Here is a 17,565-nt window from a genome sequence, read left to right on the forward strand (position 1 = left end):
GCAGATTTATTGGCAAGTAATTGATGCTAGCACTGCAAGCATTGTAAGTATATTTTTCTCTCTGTGTCTGAGATGCTATTGGCCTCAAAGAAATAGTAGCACCATAATATATATTTTTAAAATCCAACATAAAAATATTTCACATCGTATCAGCTTCTGTCTTTGTTAGAAAATAAGTAGACGGCAGGAGAGCATGATATTAAGATGCCACTACCTGATAATTTCTTGAAAATTGCTCTTAAAGAGGCAAATGACAATGAAGTGAGTGAGTAAGAGCTTTCCCTCACTCACTCAGTCCTAATTTAGAGTCTATACCAAGACATATAGTGCCTTTAAATAAACAAAGAATGGTTCCATACCAATAGTTACACAAAGTCCATTCTCCCTTTGATGTGCCTTTGGTTTTATGTAGGTGAGACCCATTAATGTTAATGGAAGTTATGTGTGTAATTCTCCTATTTCATCGATGAGAGAATAGACCTTTATGTTTCTAAAGAAATTACATGGACCTGATATTAAAGGCTTCTTTGAGGGAGAGGGAGATTGTGTTTTCATATATCAGCTCTTAACTCTAGGAGAAAGAAGAAAGGGCAGAGAAACAAGAAATTACCTCAAAAAGCAGAACTGCCAGAATAAAGCCCCAATGCCCAGGATCAAATTGGCATGTAGAGAACAAGCATCTGCGCATCTTTCTTATGGCAAAGGAATCATGTGGTTGCTCTGCCATACGCACAACATGCAACTCAACCCACATGGATTCACCCATTTAGTGCACAGTCCCACTTACCTGGGAGTAAGCCACACTGAACATAGTGGTGATCTGATCTTGGTGCTTAGTTACATATTTCATCATCATTATCATCATCATCACTAGTGGAGGACTTTTTTGAATGCCTCTGCCGAGTGATGTATAGCATACCCTCCAACATTTCTCTGATTAAAACAGGGATGTCCCATTCCAAAATGATACTTTTACTGTCTATACACTACACACATTCTGCTGGGTTGCCCCAGCCACTCTGGACAGCTTCCAACCCATATAAAAACATAATAAAACATTAATTATTATTTTTTAAACAAAATCCTTATACAGGATTGCCTTCAGGTGGCTTGGGGGGGGGGGTCAGAAAACCCCATACCCTCCAACATTTCTCCAATGAAAATAGGGATATCCTAAGGAAAAGTGGGACATTCTGGAATCAAATCAGAAACCAGGACAGCTTCTCTAAATCAGGGGCGTCCCTGGAAAATAGGAACACTTGGAAAGCCTGGTATAGTGGGTGGCCAAAGGAAAATGTTCCTCAGTTGTCGAATGCAAGCTTATTTTGTATTTCTCTCATTAAATATATAGGACAAAGTAAAGAGACCACAGTATGGGACACATTCCCTTCTCATACTCATACTTTTGAATATGGAACAAAAACGGCACCAGCACACAAGAGAGATATATAATCAGACTTGGGGTAAGCCCAAGGTTTGTAGTGTTCACAATATCCATAGGGGAAAATATTTAGCTGCTGGAGTTTCATAGAGGTCAACTTCTTGGGACCAAGGTCCCTTTGAACCCCCTAATAAAATATTTGAGGGTGTGGGGCCCCCACAAAGATGATAGAACTTGCCATTCAAATGGTGCGCATGCGTTATGTCATGTGATTGATTCCCCAATTTACACTGCAAATCTATTTTAAAATGTTACCAGTGAAAGCTATCAACAGACAAAAATGAAGAAATCAAATATTTCAATGTAGTTTAGATTGGGTACAAGTCTCCCCCCACCCCCAAAAAAGAACCCAAATGAACCCCCCTTCCAAAAGTCTGAGTGTGCTCACTGGGCATGGGAAGTGGATTGACTAGCTGTAGGAGAAAAAGAAAGAGAAAAGAAAAGCCTGGGGGGAGAGGAAAGGAATGGAATATCCGGGACCCTGAACTACATACTGCAACTTTTTTGTTGCAGGACCCAACTTCTTTCAATATGAGATGTAATATACATTTCATTCAAATATCAAAGAATATGTTGTGGAATGAAAGCTTATCACAGAATGTTACTCTTTGTGTCCTAAGACTCTTTGTCGTCTTTGCTTTTCTTCTATAGAGTAGTTATTTAAGTCAAAGACACAAAATGAAGAAGTGTGGAGCTGAATGTAATATACACTTCAAGCACTACACACCAGAACTTTTTGTTGCTCTTGCAGGAACTCACCTTTTACAACTTGAAATAACGAAGTCAAACAATGAGGTATTGTGGGATGAAAACTTATCTCATACTGTATTATTCTTTAAAGTGCCATAACACTCATTGCTGTCTACTTTTTTACTCTACAGAGTAGGTTGTTTTAAGTCAAGGATATACAGTAAACAGCGCAGAATTATGGAACTGAATGGAAGATCAGTGATCAGCTAGGCCAGCCTTGTACAGTAAGGTAGGGTCTATCACCACCATAGCCACACCATCAATAAAATACATTGGTCTACCACCTAATCTTTGCTTACCTCCAGTTAGTATGGTTCCTAAATTTTTTGAAATAAAAAATTCTAGTACCTGATCAGAGTCAAGTGTGTGTGTGTCACCAGAACCAAGGGTCAGTATTTTCAAAGCTTAATGGCTTGAATAGTGGGTCTGGGGAAAGCTTTCTAGTCATCAAAACTATACAGTTGTTTTAAATGGTTGGGAGTAGGGGAGAAAGGAAGGCTGTTTATTTCTGATTGGTTGGCAGTCCTACCTGCAAATAAACCACAGGTAGAAGTCTGCCAGCCTACAGTAAATCCCAGTGGGAGTGCACTATAAATTTCAAAACAAACTCAACAGTGCATTAGCAAGGAGATCATTATTAATAGTCATAAATATCAAGAGCTTCGGTAAGCCAACCTTCTTTGCAGAGGAAAGAGAAGACTAGAGTTCTGGAAAATATTCTTTCCTAATCAAAATACAATAATCAATGGGATCCATAAAATAGTAGCATGTGCTATGCTCCATCCTCCTGAGACGAAACAATTTCACTCCAGCAACAGACTACAGTGTTCAGATATGTAGACAGACATATCTCTCTCTATATATATATTTAAAAGAATAATGTGTAAAGATTCATTAAGTTCCAAATTTCTGCAGATTATTACCCACTGCATTAAGTACATGACTAAGTGCAGTGATGTAAAGGAAAATATGCAGAAAGCATAGTTCATGACTCCGGAGGACAAAAAGGATTGATGAATTAAATCCGCAGCTCATCAGGAAGGCCTCTTTTGCAAGCCCTATTAGAATGAATGTGGGCTGCAAAGGAACACATGAGTGGTTTTGTGCAGCTTCCTATTTATTTTAACAGGACTTGAGCGAGACTTCTATGTGGATTGAGCCTCTAAGGCATGTTCACTTGTGTTGCTGTAGACACAATGTAACCATCTTTCCCATCGCTTTCAATATTTAGCTGATAATCCAGTCCTAAACCTTCTTCTTTGTATACCTGCTTGGATGGATGTGACAGATGTGCAGTATACTTGGTGCCACATCCCTTTTCTGAACATGCGTAATGGCACAAGGCACAGGACTGGGCTGGAAATCATTGCTAATGGAGAAAGGGGGGGGGGAATCCCACTGATGGGACTGCAAACTTTCATTTTCAAAAATCCCAAACTGAAATAGTTGGTGTTTGGTGTATGCAATGGTTTAGCGACAAACCCAATTTATCTTGATTTGCTGCCACAGCATCTAAGTGTTATTTTTTTATGTTCAGCATGTTCAAACTCTGTTTACATTCTTGAAAGTCTGCTCCAAAATGTTTTTCTCCTGGCTCGAGGCTAGTGTTTAATGAAAAATACAGTTTTTGCTATGATTAAATGCAGATACTCTTGACATGAGTACAGTGATAACACACATACCTGTATCTTTTTGTTTACACCATGGGAGGCAAACATCTTTGACCTATGAAGCTGATCTGTGAACTTGGTCAAAAAATTCAGAACCACACAGCTAAGGTTTGTGCATCCTATTAGCATAATTTGCCACCCAAGATGTAAATGCATGCTGCACAATGACACACCAAGAGGGGAAAAAATGCACATTGAAACTTGTTAGAAGAGAGTACTTATATTAGATTGTCCTTGCTGGTTTTGATTATAAATTGCCCAAAGTTTATATTATACTAGCTGCTCTGAGATAATCTAGGGATGACATTTATGCTGAACTTTGAGGAGCGGGGAGGGAGGGAGGGAGGGGCAGCGGAAAAGGCACATCAAATAAACATCAAATCATTTGCTGGTTTTTGCAGAACAGAAGGATTATGTATGAGATGCTTTTGTTTTTTGTGCTTCTCAGCAAACCTCTGTGTTGCAGTAAGGGGAATGGTTTAATTGGATATACACCTTTGAAGATATTTGAGAATCAGATTCTAAAACTGCTGTAACAGGAATACAGTGCGGATCTCACACACACCCCACACCCCCACACCCCTGTGTTATTTTCTGTCAAGAGAATGTGTGTAGGACCCTCACTGTTACTGGAGCTTGCTTTTTCTGAAATACAGTTTATTTAGAGAAACTGAACGGCGATGTTTCACTCTCTTTTTCCCTACCCCAGCCCTCCCCTTTATAATTCTTGAAATTAAAATGTGTTGGAATGCTCAGCGCAGCTTTTCACTCTCTCCTGAATGGGCCCTTTAGTTTTTCACACCAAGGTGTCCTTCAGGGTGCCAGGTCAGGCTACCAAAACAGCTTCTAGGAGGGGATTAGGACCAATTAACATCTCTGTACACAAAAGCCACTGGCAGCTGAACAGGCGGCCTGGTGGCCTGTTCGGGAGCTGCATTTTAAATAAGGGCCTTCTGTACTTGAGCTCAAGTGGGAAGAGGCGGAGAAAGTTTTTATTTATAATTGAAAACGCTGCTCTTGGATAATGTGCAATGAAAGGCAAAGTGGTGTTCAAAACTATCAAAGAAATATCATTTGAATATTGTCCTTTATTGTTTCAATGCTCGTCAAGGATACTGTAACAGTATAGTGACTCCATACTACACATCGAGAATTATTATTTCCCCATCCTATTGAAGGAAAAACAAATTAATCCACAGATTACGCCAAACTCTCTGCATTTTGTTTTAAAGGGATATGTGTTAGTGATAGGGGACTGCTACAGCAAAGGGATTAAAACTATAAATTGCTGTCACAGGGATTACTGTTTTGTAGAATGTCTTTTAGTTTGTTTATGGCAAAGGCATATTTTTAGGAGACAGCAATAGTATTGTTTAATAGACTGAATTTATCCATATTTTTTCCCTTTGAGTGGAAAACGCACGAGGTGGGGGGCAGGGAGTGGAAAGACTGGTCAGGTGGTAAGGAAGCAGCACTTATTTTCTTCCATTCCTCCACTCAAACTTGCAGCTTCATACAGATGCTTTGAATTGAAAAAGGGGGTGGGGTGGAATTCTTACAGGGATCTTCTGTGTAATGTCTGGTCTAACCCTTCACACCCCGGGAGTGAGTTTTAAAAAATATTCTATTGATTGGAATGTTTATTTCAGTGGGGGGGAGGGACCTCAGACAGAATAAACTACCATTGATTGCTTTTTCACAGAAATGTGCTGATTTATACTCCGGGAATGAAATCTTTACACCATTAATGGACTTTCTAAATTATGGCCCTCCAATATAACCCCTCTTCGTAATGTAACAGGGTGTTGAAACAAATGGTAAAGGTAACAAATATATCTCTGTGTTATTGCTTAAAAAGAACCCTGCTGATTTGCTGAGGTATACAATTTGTGCCATGTTATGCAGGCTATGATGAAAACTATATCTGCATATTGGCAGCGAGCGTCCTTCAAATCTAGCCGCTTTAAAGCATTTTCTTCCAGTTAGCAATAATGCTGAAGATAACTAGAACAGCAGCATCAACATTAACAACTGCAATGCTGTTTCATACAAGCTGATAAATTATTTCTCTCTTACTATTAAACCAGGCTTTAAAAGAAGATATGAATGTGAATATAATATTATCATCAGAGGAACCAGATCCTATTGCCTATGTCTCTTTTTTAAAAAGAAAGAAAGAAAGAAAGAAAGAAAGAAAGGTAATGAAAAATGGTGCTAAAAGAAAGTTTTAAAAGACACCAGGAATCAATGGAAGGGAAAAGGCATAAAAGATTGAAAATAGGCTGTGATTTCAATGGGTGACAATTAGCCTGGCTCCATTGATGCCATGGAACTTAGCCAGTTTATATCAGCTGAGGAGCTGGCCCAGTATAAGTGCGTGGTCCCGGATCAAAACATTCTTAGCGGTATTTAGTCATTTGTTTTAAGGATGTGAGAATTTCTAACTGCCGAGGCAAACGGGAAACCCCGTAATTATGATCGTTTCCAACCTCGGGATTTTATAAATAACTACAAACTCCACTCCAGTGAGATATTTTAGAGCAAACACTAAATGTTCTCAATGCATGGCTTCCCACCACCACCAGCACCACACACAACTCCCTCGCTCGGTTGCCCCCCTCCCGTCCCTCGCTTTAGTTTCAGATACTGTATTGTGTTCCTTCCGACATGTTGATTCTACCTCATGTTTAACGGTAATTGGCAGTGGTCTAGGTGGGGATAGAAACATTGTTATGTTTTGTTCATTTTTCACACTTCAGCGGTTCTCCCTTTCTTTCCATCAATGTATGCTTATTAGTGTATGAAATGCAGGTGTGTGGGAAATAGCAAGCACGCATTGACAGGTTACTTTGTTGGCCACTGCCTAATTAGTAGCATAGTGGATGCACCCTGCTAAGCTTTAGTGTGATGCTGGTCTGTTCTAATTTCCTCACAGCTTTGATATTCGCCAAGAGATTGACGGTTAGCACAAAAAGCCAAAGCGCGACAGCGGCCTGCAGAAACAATGGCCGCTCTTGCTTGTAGACACCACAGATGTGAGAGAAAGCTGACTAAAAACAATTGGCTGACACTGTCTAATTGTCTCCAATGTCAGCATCATTAATGTTTTCCCATGTAAAAAGTAAAAGGCCAAGGTTGTATCCTCCTTTTATTCTGAGTCACATGATTATGTAACTTACTGAGATTCAGATTAAGTGTTAATTGTATTTGTGTATTTTTATTGTATTTGCAATAAAAGAAACTGAAGCTACCTTGAATTTAATGAATATGTACTTAATTAATTTGACAGCCTTTATCCTTATTACCTATTCAGATAATCACAATCAGAATTAATAACATTTATAAGCAATTAAAATTACAACCTATTGAATGATAATATATGTTTACATTTCTTTCCCTCTTTTTATTGCTGATATGCAAATTATGAATACTTAGTAGCTGAGATGCTGTTTGCCTGCCAGGATGGTTCTTGCCTGGGTGTTAACAGCAACAAACAACAGCAATCACTTCAATGTGTAATAGTGCCTTTCACAATCAGACAATTTCCTAAAGCGTAACACAGGAGTGGGTCAAGACAGTGTTTGAGGAACGTATAGATAATTGCTAAATTGCAAGAATAACAGTTTACCTGCAAAAACAAAACACCCCATAAATCTTTCAAATCACATGTAACAGGAAACTAAAACAAACCACTCTAGGGTTTTTTGGAGGGGAGTGGGGGGAGTTATAGCAGTTTTGCGTTTGCTGTTTCCAAGCATTATTTCCATAGGATAATAAACAAATACCTGTTCCATTCCCTGGCTGAACTCTCTCTGAATTTCACACTGGGCCCCTGAGAAGTGTGTCATTCTATTAGGTCCCCTCCAGTTCATATCAGCTGAGGAGAGCAGACATTGACTACAGACCATACTTCTCAGAGGTATGAAGGCACCGAGTTATTGTTACACTTAGCACTTAGGTCATTGAATAGTAAAACCGCTTACATCCAGGATTTACTCCTTGGTGGGGATACAGATCTGGCCTGAGTTACATGCAATCTAGGCTGGCCTAGGAGGATGGGGTGGCCTCTCTCAGCTTTGCCTGCTGGGTTTCCAGGTGCAGCATCAGTTCCAGCTTGCTTAAAATGGTTTCTTGACATTCCATCTTACTGACCAGGTGCCACCAGCTATTAGCATCTGCATGTAGAATAAGATTTCCAAGATTTTGCTAGTGTACTTGTCCACCCCACTGACTGGCACTTTCCTTTTCTGAACTAATGAAGGTAGTCTTATAATCTTGGTGGGGGGAGGATTAAAACATTTATGCTTAAGCTTCCTTTTTGGGAGCAGCTCTGAACTTCTTGGTCTCCATAAGAACCACAGGCCCATCTTAAATTATATAAGGTCAAACTCTTATCTGGGCATATATACTAGTTTGGATGTTCTATTCAGGTAAGAATGATGTTAGTCTGTGGGACCAGGAGCAGTGTTAGGGGGTGGTCCAGAGAGTCCATGCCCCAGGTATTTGTCCCTTCCCCACATTTTTAAAACTTAGATTATTATCTCTCTATTAGCATATGCAAATTTTATGTAGATTGTGTCATGGGCCCCTCCCCTGACATAATTGGCTAGTCTCCAATGATCATGGACAGATTATTATCTGTTCCGATCTGAGTTCTTGGTGACATCTGATTTCGTCCATGCCGGTTGGGGACTCATTAATTCCATCTGTCCCTGAAAGCTTATGAATCCAAATATTTCCGCTGTCTCAAATATTTCTGATGTCACACAGTGTGATGGGGCCCCATCGGACCCTCCTGCGGCTGTGATGGGCATGAGCCCTGCCAGTCCTCAGCGTGCCATGTGATGTCACACCTGTGACACATTGGGTCGCTCCCCCGGGCATAGCTGGGGGACCTTCCCTTTTTTTGCGGGAAATTCCCCTATCAGTACTATAGTCTATAGTATAGTACTGATAGGGAAATTTCCCGCAAAAAAGGGAAGGTTGACAGCTATGCCCCCAGGCACCCAAAGTGAAAATTTTGTGGGTGCTTCGGCAACCAGCCCTCTCTCCCAGAGATGGCACCTATGCATCTGATATCATCCATGCCGGTTGGGGACCCATTAATTCTGTCTGTCCCTGAAAGCTTATGAATCCAAATATTTCTTCTGTCTCTTGATTTTCCTACTAATAAGTCTGTCAGCTCTGTCAGAGCCCTAGTTGACTTCTGGAGTAGGTAAATGACCTGGGCTAGTGACACAATCTCTCATAAATATCCTTGCCCTATCCACATACATCATCTGCCTCATTGGTTTTATAAGGAGCTAGAGAGAATGAAATGAAAGGGAAGATTCCTAGAGCAGCAACAGCTGAAGGCTTGTGATAAATCTGACCAAACACAGACTAGAAACCATGTGAGGGCCTACTATGTGGTGGCAATGATGGCCAAAAAAGTTCCTTCTTTACCACCATTGCAACTGCTCAGTGTCATCTAGCAGAGGCTTTCCAGGTGATGAAAGGCCCTGTATAATCTGCCTAAAGCAATTGGTGGCCTGCTATGACCATTTTGTATATCTTGCAGAAAACCAGCTGCACCCATTCTTATTGTAGTTCCATTCTTGAAACAGAATCTGATCAGAGATGGATACCTTTCATATTGTCCCTCAAGGATGTGGGCAGGTTTCTTGGAGAAGTAACACAACACCCATCTACATGTACGCTTGATTCTTGCTCATCTTGGCTGATTAAAAAGGCAAGATCAGGGATGTCTAATTGGATCCCAGAGATAGTCAATGGCTCATTTAGAGAAGGAGCGATTCCCTCACAGGAGCCCTCTAAAGGAGCCTGTTCTGAGGGAAAATCTGTTCTTGAACCTGGTAACAATCCTGTCACTCTGGTGGTTCATAGAGCCTCTTGAGATGGTACCCAACTGATTCTGACCCAGCTTAAGTATGCTGCTACATTAGACTTCTCAGCATAGAATTTGGTGGGCCAGCAAGCTGTTTTCTTTTATCACACATTTTCACTGGGCTTCTTTTTATCACACCTTCCCCATTTTCCTTTAACCCTCTATGTAGAGCTGAGAGCAAATGTAGCCTCACAATGCTGGAGTAGGTGGGTGCATGGGTAACAAAACTTTTATGTCAGTCATCTGCAACTCCAACCTCCAGGTGTTAGGGCCTCACCTCCTAAATCTAGTGAAAATTTGATGTTTTATGTACATATTTTTGGAATCAATTCTAGCACCATTGCAGTGGGGGCTATTATTATAATATTATATCATGCCTTTTCCCTGACACCTTAGGTGTATGGTTTTTCAGTTTTTCAGTAACCCCACAAAATGCCATTTAATTTATTCATTATTCTTCATATCTACAGCTACTTAACCAAAATGTTGTTCTTTCAATTTCCTGCTTCAAATTGAGCACCAAAGATGAAAAAACAGTATTTTTGTCAGTTTCTTAACATCCCTACAAATGTAATAGTAGTGAAAAGTACCCCACAGGTTTATAAAGCCCTTTATGAACCTTAAACATTTTTTGTTGTTGTTAGAACCTTTATTGTAATGCAGCAAAACTATTTGCAAGGTTCATGTTAAGCAATACTTTCTGATTCTGCTTTTGGGGTAATTTTGGCTTCAGTTGCAAAAATTTGTAAGCAACCTGCAGCTTCACCTCAGCCCAGATGGTCAGTTGTAACAGCAACTATCAACTGATGGCATTGAGATAAAGCCCCTTCCGCCCTTAGAAAGGAGGGGGGGTTGCAGTAAGCACGAGCCCTCCACGTGCACAGGGGATGCTTGCATCCCCTGGCTCTATTGGGTGAGCTCTGGGTGCGGTGCCCAGCTGGCTGGCCAACCGGTGCAGCCGGCTAGGGCGTGCCCACTGCACTTAAGTGGGCTCGCAGCCAGAGCTCGCCCTCTTTCCTGGGCTCCTGTTTGTAAGGTCAGGAAGGTTAGGAGGTCGGGGGGGGGGAGGACGGGCCAACACCTCCCCCCAAGTGCTGAAGGGTACTTCGTAAAGGAGTCCGGGGTGTGTGTCCGTGTCCAGAGCCGTGGGCGGTGAGGGCCTAAGGCACGCCCCAGATCGGTGATCACAGGGTGAGTCCTTAGCTGATGTGCAGCAGCAAGGGCTCACCCAACAGTGGTTATCCCTTCCTGGACTGCCAGCACGTCGTACTGGAGTCGGATATAGTCTAGTTAGATCCAATGCCTAAAGCCAATACCGCTCAACATCCGGAACCATTAAAGTTGTGGCCTTTTATTGTCCATTTAACCTTATTTACGGTGTCTTGTGTCTTATTTATTCACGGGAGGGGTCGGGATATCGACATGCAAATACTTTTCTCTGTTTACAGGAAGACCTTTGCAAATTGTGTTGTTGAGAATTGCCTCTGGTATCTTTGAAAGCAGCCAGCCTGAACAACTCAAACCTATGCTGGACTGTGACTGAACAACTTAACAGTACATTTACAGCATTCTGGATGGAACAGAAGAATTGTTCCACCAGTGTGCCCACTAGTCAGGGGATTAGGTAAATTTCCCCAGAGTCCCTTGCACAGAAATCTAGAAGTGCAAACAGCAGTATATTTTGGGGGGAAATTCTTTATTATAACAAAATTGAAAGTGGCATGGACACCACGTTCACTTTCAAATGCATTATCAAATTGCAGCTTTTAAAAATGTAGTAGAGTTTTCTTTCTTAACTGCATAGTTTGTTTGGAAGCTGAATGAGCCACAACGGAGTGAGCATCACAAAAGCAGCTCTCCCTGGCTGACGTGGGTCCAAGTCTAAGGTTGATTCAAGCCCAACCTGAATCTAAAAACACAGCCAACTTTCCTGAGATGTCAAGAGAGGAAGCCTTAGTACTTTTACCACTTTGGAACCAAAATAAGTTTTACTGTCTATGCAACTTTGCTGACTAATGTATGGAAAAGCACATAAACACGACACCTGGAGAGTTTGTAAGTAAACCATTTTATCTTCCTATGCTGGAGGAAGAAGGGACTATTTTGGAGCTCCCTTGAAAGGACATGGTTTAAAGATCTAACAGCCTATATTTCCATGCTTCACTTTGCAGCATATATTGTGGTTTTAAATTTCTGTTGGGGTTCTCTCACCAAAGAGTACTTGCCCCAAACTTAATATTGGCACCCAATAATTACCCATTTTATATACCTGTTTTTCCTTTAATCAACACTAATCAGCCTTTTAGTGGCCCTTTGCCAGGACTTCCTTCCTTGCCTTGTAATGATCACAAACTTATTTACTGGTACATCTGCTGCCTGTTCCTTCAAGAGTCCTTTTCCTCCTTCCTGCTGCTCCTGAATTGATGTGCAGGCCATTCTAACCTGTGGATCAAACTAGATGTATGACCTTGTGCAAACCTTTATCCAGGATTCCATCTGCTGCCCACGGGGTAAATTCTGCAATATTATCCAAGCCAGGCGACTCAGGTTGCCAACCACTGGTATAAAAGCCATCTTGGCAATGATGACAACATTGACAACAACAACAACAACAACACCAACAGCACTCATCCTCAGCCACTTTCTGATTTGATGTTCTGCAGCTGAATCAGCATTGACCCTTGTAGCTGCTGATCAAAAAGAATTCTCATTCAGCTGGCCTCAAGTCTTTCCTTCAAGATTGCTTTAAGGACACTTCTAAGGTGTATTTGAGAAGTCTCAATGCTTGCTTTAACATTTTCTGTTTGCAGCTGGTATTATTAGCAGGTTTCTAGGAGATCTGCTATGTGCTCCATTCTCACTCAGTCATTCCCACACATTTCTCCACAAGAGGAAAATGCCCCATCTCTGCCTTTAGGTGGAAGAGACTACCGGTATATTGCTCAGTTGTAGAGCACATGCTTTGAGTAAAGACAGCCCAAGGCTCCATCTCCATTATCTTCAGTTAGAATATCAGGTGGCAAATGACATTAAAGACCTCTGCCTGAGACCCTGGAGAGCCTTTGAAGGTCAAAGTAGATAATACTGGACGTGATGAACAAAACAGTTTTCCTTCAAATTCAGCAACAGCAGAATGTTGTTCAGGATGTTTGATTCAATTTCTCCAACTGACCACATAGTGCAGGGGTGGCCATCTCCCAAGAGACTGCAATCTACTCACAGAGTTAAAAACTGGCAGTGATCTACCCCCTTTTTTGGGGTTCAGCTCAAAATTGTTGAGCTTTCTTTAGGGAGGAGGAGGGCCCGTTTTGATGGGCTGCAGGGTTAAAATGTTGAGCCTTTTTTAGGGGAGCCATAGTTGTTGAGCTTCTTTGGGGGGGAGCCAGTGATCTACTACAGACATCCAGTGATCTACCGGTAGATCACGATCTACCTGTTGAACGTGCCTGACATAGTGGATCACCAGTCAACTATATGTTCTGGTAAATTTGTCTCTTTGCTATGCATTTGGGCACCGCTTAATGACAGTGTATCCAGATTTTGCATGATAGTTTCTGACTGGGTTTTCATCTGTTTTGATACAACTGGACACCATTTTGAATCAAGATGGTAGCCTAAATCTTTCAAAATTGCATAACTAATGATTTAAAAACTGCACTGATTCTATGGTTTCTTTGAATCCCTGAGCAACACTGGGTACAAGGCTGCTAGTATCCCATATTTCATTACAACTCCAGTTTCTTTCTAATTTGATGTTTTTGGCACAATATATTTGCAAACTGGTATGCACCAAAAAAAACCTACGCCCTTCTTAAGTTCCATTCAAACCAACAGGATTGAAATGCATTCAAACAAAATTGAGAGGATTGTGCCCAAATCTTATTTCTCCTCCCATGCATAAGGCAAATAAAGCCAGTGGCACTGCTGTTTATCCTTTTGTTACATAGAGCTAGCACAGACAAATAAATTAAATAATGGAGCAAGCCTGGTCGAAAAAGAGCATGCTAGAAAGTAAATGAGCTGAAGGCACAGAGTACTGCGGACACTGATAATGGTAGTCTGCAGTAATGTAACTAAGAACAACAGTATTGACTTGCAGTCCATTATGAATCAAGGTGTTAGCCTTATTTCAAGATTTTACAGTAGCTTTTAGTCTTTTTTAAAAATCTTCATTAAGGATTTTGAACGCAAAGGTCTTTGCTTACATTTAAAATACTTTCCCTGGGCTCTGAAGCATCATAGCCCCTTGCTAATGGATTTCTGAATGCCATTTACATCATTCTGTTTTTATAGGTCTTTTCACTTACTTCATTACTACTACTACTACTACTACTATTACTATTATTGTTATTAGTATACATTTTGCTTTTGTGCACACAGTAAATCCTTTAATATTTACCCCTTTTTGTTTCCATTAATGGAGGGTGGAAGTGATTTACCTATATAAAAACAAATAAAAGCCTAACCCAGCTTATTAGACAACCAACTATACTGTACTGTGACTACACAGACTCTGTAAGCTGAATTGATAGCACAGAAGAGTGGTGCATTTATTACATTTGAGAACTACTATGAAAGGAATGATGCTTTGCTAGATCGATATTATATTGAAGCAAAACCAGATGATACATTAAATGTGTGTGCATTTAATGTATTTTTTTTTCATTATCACCCTAGCAGCACCAGCTCTCTCTGTGTGTAGGAGGAAGGTCAGAATCAGGACCGTGGCATGAGCCATTTTTCCTGTGCTTGGTGAAAATCACCGTAAATGCATTGAAATGCACTGAAGTGCTATTCAAGAACAGTATCCCATCACTGCAAAGATTTCCACTTGAACTTTCCCCTTCCTTCCCCTGCAGGTGCCCGACACATTCCCTAAATCAGCTCCAGAAGGCTAGAACAGATTTAGAGAGTGCAAGGGGGCGGGCAAGAAGAGGGGAAGAACATGCCATTCTCCATGCAGAAATCCTAGCAGTGAGGGAATGTTTATGTCGCACTACAACCTCATGTCTTTTGGTTGACTTAGCAGGGGTGGACTTGAGTAATATGGCACCTTAATTATTTATTTGGCGCCCTTGCCCCTCTCACCTTCCTTTCTACGCATGCTCTCAAGTGCACTTTGTCATAGTTGTGGCAACTCCATTGCCCATCTTACCTAACTGCACTGGGAACTCAAACTTTGTTTCTCGCTCTGTTTCTTTCAGCTGTTCTGGACACACTAGTTTTAGCTCCTCCTCTTTTCCCAGCAGGAAAATGTCGCCAGCATTTATTTCAGGAACATCAACTGACCATCAATGACCATTAAGTAAGTATGTTGATCAAGCTGCACACAATTTTTGTGTGTGTTCATTCCCTTAGCACAATAGAACAACTGGTCCCATAGCTATAGTTTGAACTCTTTGTTTTATGTGCTATAGGCAAGTCATGATGACTATACTGTTATGTTCAACCTTGGAATATGAATTACAAGGACACAGGGAGTGAAAGCTACTGACCTCACTTAACCCTGACCCTGAAGAAGATTGATCTCTATTTGGTCATTGCCTCTCTAATGAGACTGTCATCAGGGTGCCATTCAGCGCCTAACGGAATGTAGACATTCCACCAAACAGAATGGACTGTCATTACTAATATGGCATTTATTTAATAAATACTACTGTTGTTGTCTAGTCTCGATCCATCCCAATGTACTAATTTAAACCATATGCTAATTACATTCCACTGCCACTCATATCCATCAATAATTCATGCTTTGTAATTGTTGAATTTCAGTAACTATTGGTATAACAGCCTTGCTCTTTATGGAAACTGTACTGCAACTTTGCTTGTTGGAAGCTGAAATGTGCCAATGGACAAGGATAAGCTATCACTTAACAATCCTTTTCTGATTGGTTTTTGCAATTCATTTGGTTGTGGAAGGTTATGAAAATTGCTCATGTAGCACCTGCATCCCCGTGCCATCAACCACTTCTTTATTTAAATATTTGGAAAGGCGTGGTGTACAGCCGAAAACCATAAAACAACAATAACACCACTGGTTAAAAAAAAACACAAAACCAGTAACATGTCAATAAAGCTGGTTGGTAAAAAATTTCAAATTCTAAAGTTATGCCTGAACAATACAATTTCAAATATATGTCAAAAAGAAAGCTGGGATGATTCCTGCTGAACTTCTGTTGGCAAGCAGTTCCACAGGGTAGCCTACCACACTAAAAGGCTGGTCCTTGCTAAAGGCCTGAACTGAATCTCAGAGGCATGGAAACAGCCCAAAGAGTTTCATCAAGTACTGAAATTACCAATGCATGGATCACTGTATTCAGGCTACCCTAGTGCTGGAACAGTCAAAGATGAAACTGGAAGAAGGAACTCTAGCCATAGCCTAGTCCAAGATTGATCAAGGAGTACCCCAAATTGCAAAGCTGTTACTTCATGATTATGCACACACTTAATTTAATTAAAGACACCATGGGGGGACATGCTCATTACAAATGCCTACACAAGTCTAGGACCTCCTCCATACACAACAAATTAATCAAATCAATAAAACACTGTATCATCATATGCACAATATCCATTTCAACAAACCACTGAGCACTTGTCCACACTTTCCATGCCTAGAAAACATGAGTCTGAGTGGTTTTTCATTTGCCCTGCTACTTTCCCTATGGAAAAACTGATGGACGTTTGCTCCGATTCAGAGTTAAAGAGTGGGTTTTCCAGGGGAAAAGTGGCATAACAAGCAGAAATGTGGATGAGCCCTAAAACGGATGACTAAGTGAGAGCGGAAGCATGATATGCCTCCTTTATCAGAGGCAATAACAAACTGTTATTAAGGTCCATCTAAAAACAAGGAAGGACCAATTGTATTTCCTGGGGGAAGAAATTACACAATTTTGGGGCCATCACCTAAAAGGACCTGCCTTTCATGGCCACCAATCTAACCTTCCTTCCTGGAGGGCACATGAGCAGTAACTCTGTAGTTGCCCATAATAGCCTGGCAGCTTTTTATGGGTGCCGGCACAAGGAGTCTGGACCCTTAAAATCCTGCCACGGCTTTAAAGATCATTGCCAGCACTTTGAATTGGGCCTGGAAGTGAATAGGTGGGTGATATGTTTAGCCCCTATAAACACTGAGACTACTGCATTCTGCCCCAGCTGAAGCTTCCAAACCATTTTCAAAGGCAGGCGCCACACAGAATGTGTTGCAGTAGTCTGATCTGGCTCAATGGACTCCTGTTAACTACTGCCACTTGTACTACCACAGATAGCAAAGAATCCAGGAAGACACCCCCCCCCAGCTGTGAACTCAGTCTTTCAGAGGGAGTGCAACTGTATCTAGAAGCATTCTGGTGAAAGTATTGTGAGTTTTGGGGAGAGGAAGTAGGCTATATGTATCTGAAGAAGTGTGCATGCACACGAAAGCTCATACCAGGAACAAACTCAGTTGGTCTCTAAGGTGCTACTAGAAAGAATTTTCGATTTTGTTTTGACTATGGCAGACCAACACGGCTACCCACCTGTAACTAGGCTATATGTGAAATCCTTCTAACCCATGGATCCAGCAAGTGTTAAAATAAGCCAAGCTAGCTTCCTGTGTTGAGGTGATAGTCTGATGGGCAATCAAGGGAAACAAAGGAAAGGGTCTCTGTGTGAGATGGCAAATGGGTGTGGCCTTCACAGTTAGTTGAAAGGATGAGGCCAGAGTTTAGAGTTGAGCTGCAAGGATGTGCGTCAGAAGCAAAGCAGCAAGCTGGATAGAGAGTCTGAGCAATATTTGATTTCTGTTTGAATCCAAGGCTGCAGCTATGGAGAAACAT

Source organism: Lacerta agilis, chromosome 5 (assembly GCF_009819535.1).
Source record: "Lacerta agilis isolate rLacAgi1 chromosome 5, rLacAgi1.pri, whole genome shotgun sequence".
NCBI lineage: Eukaryota > Metazoa > Chordata > Lepidosauria > Squamata > Lacertidae > Lacerta > Lacerta agilis.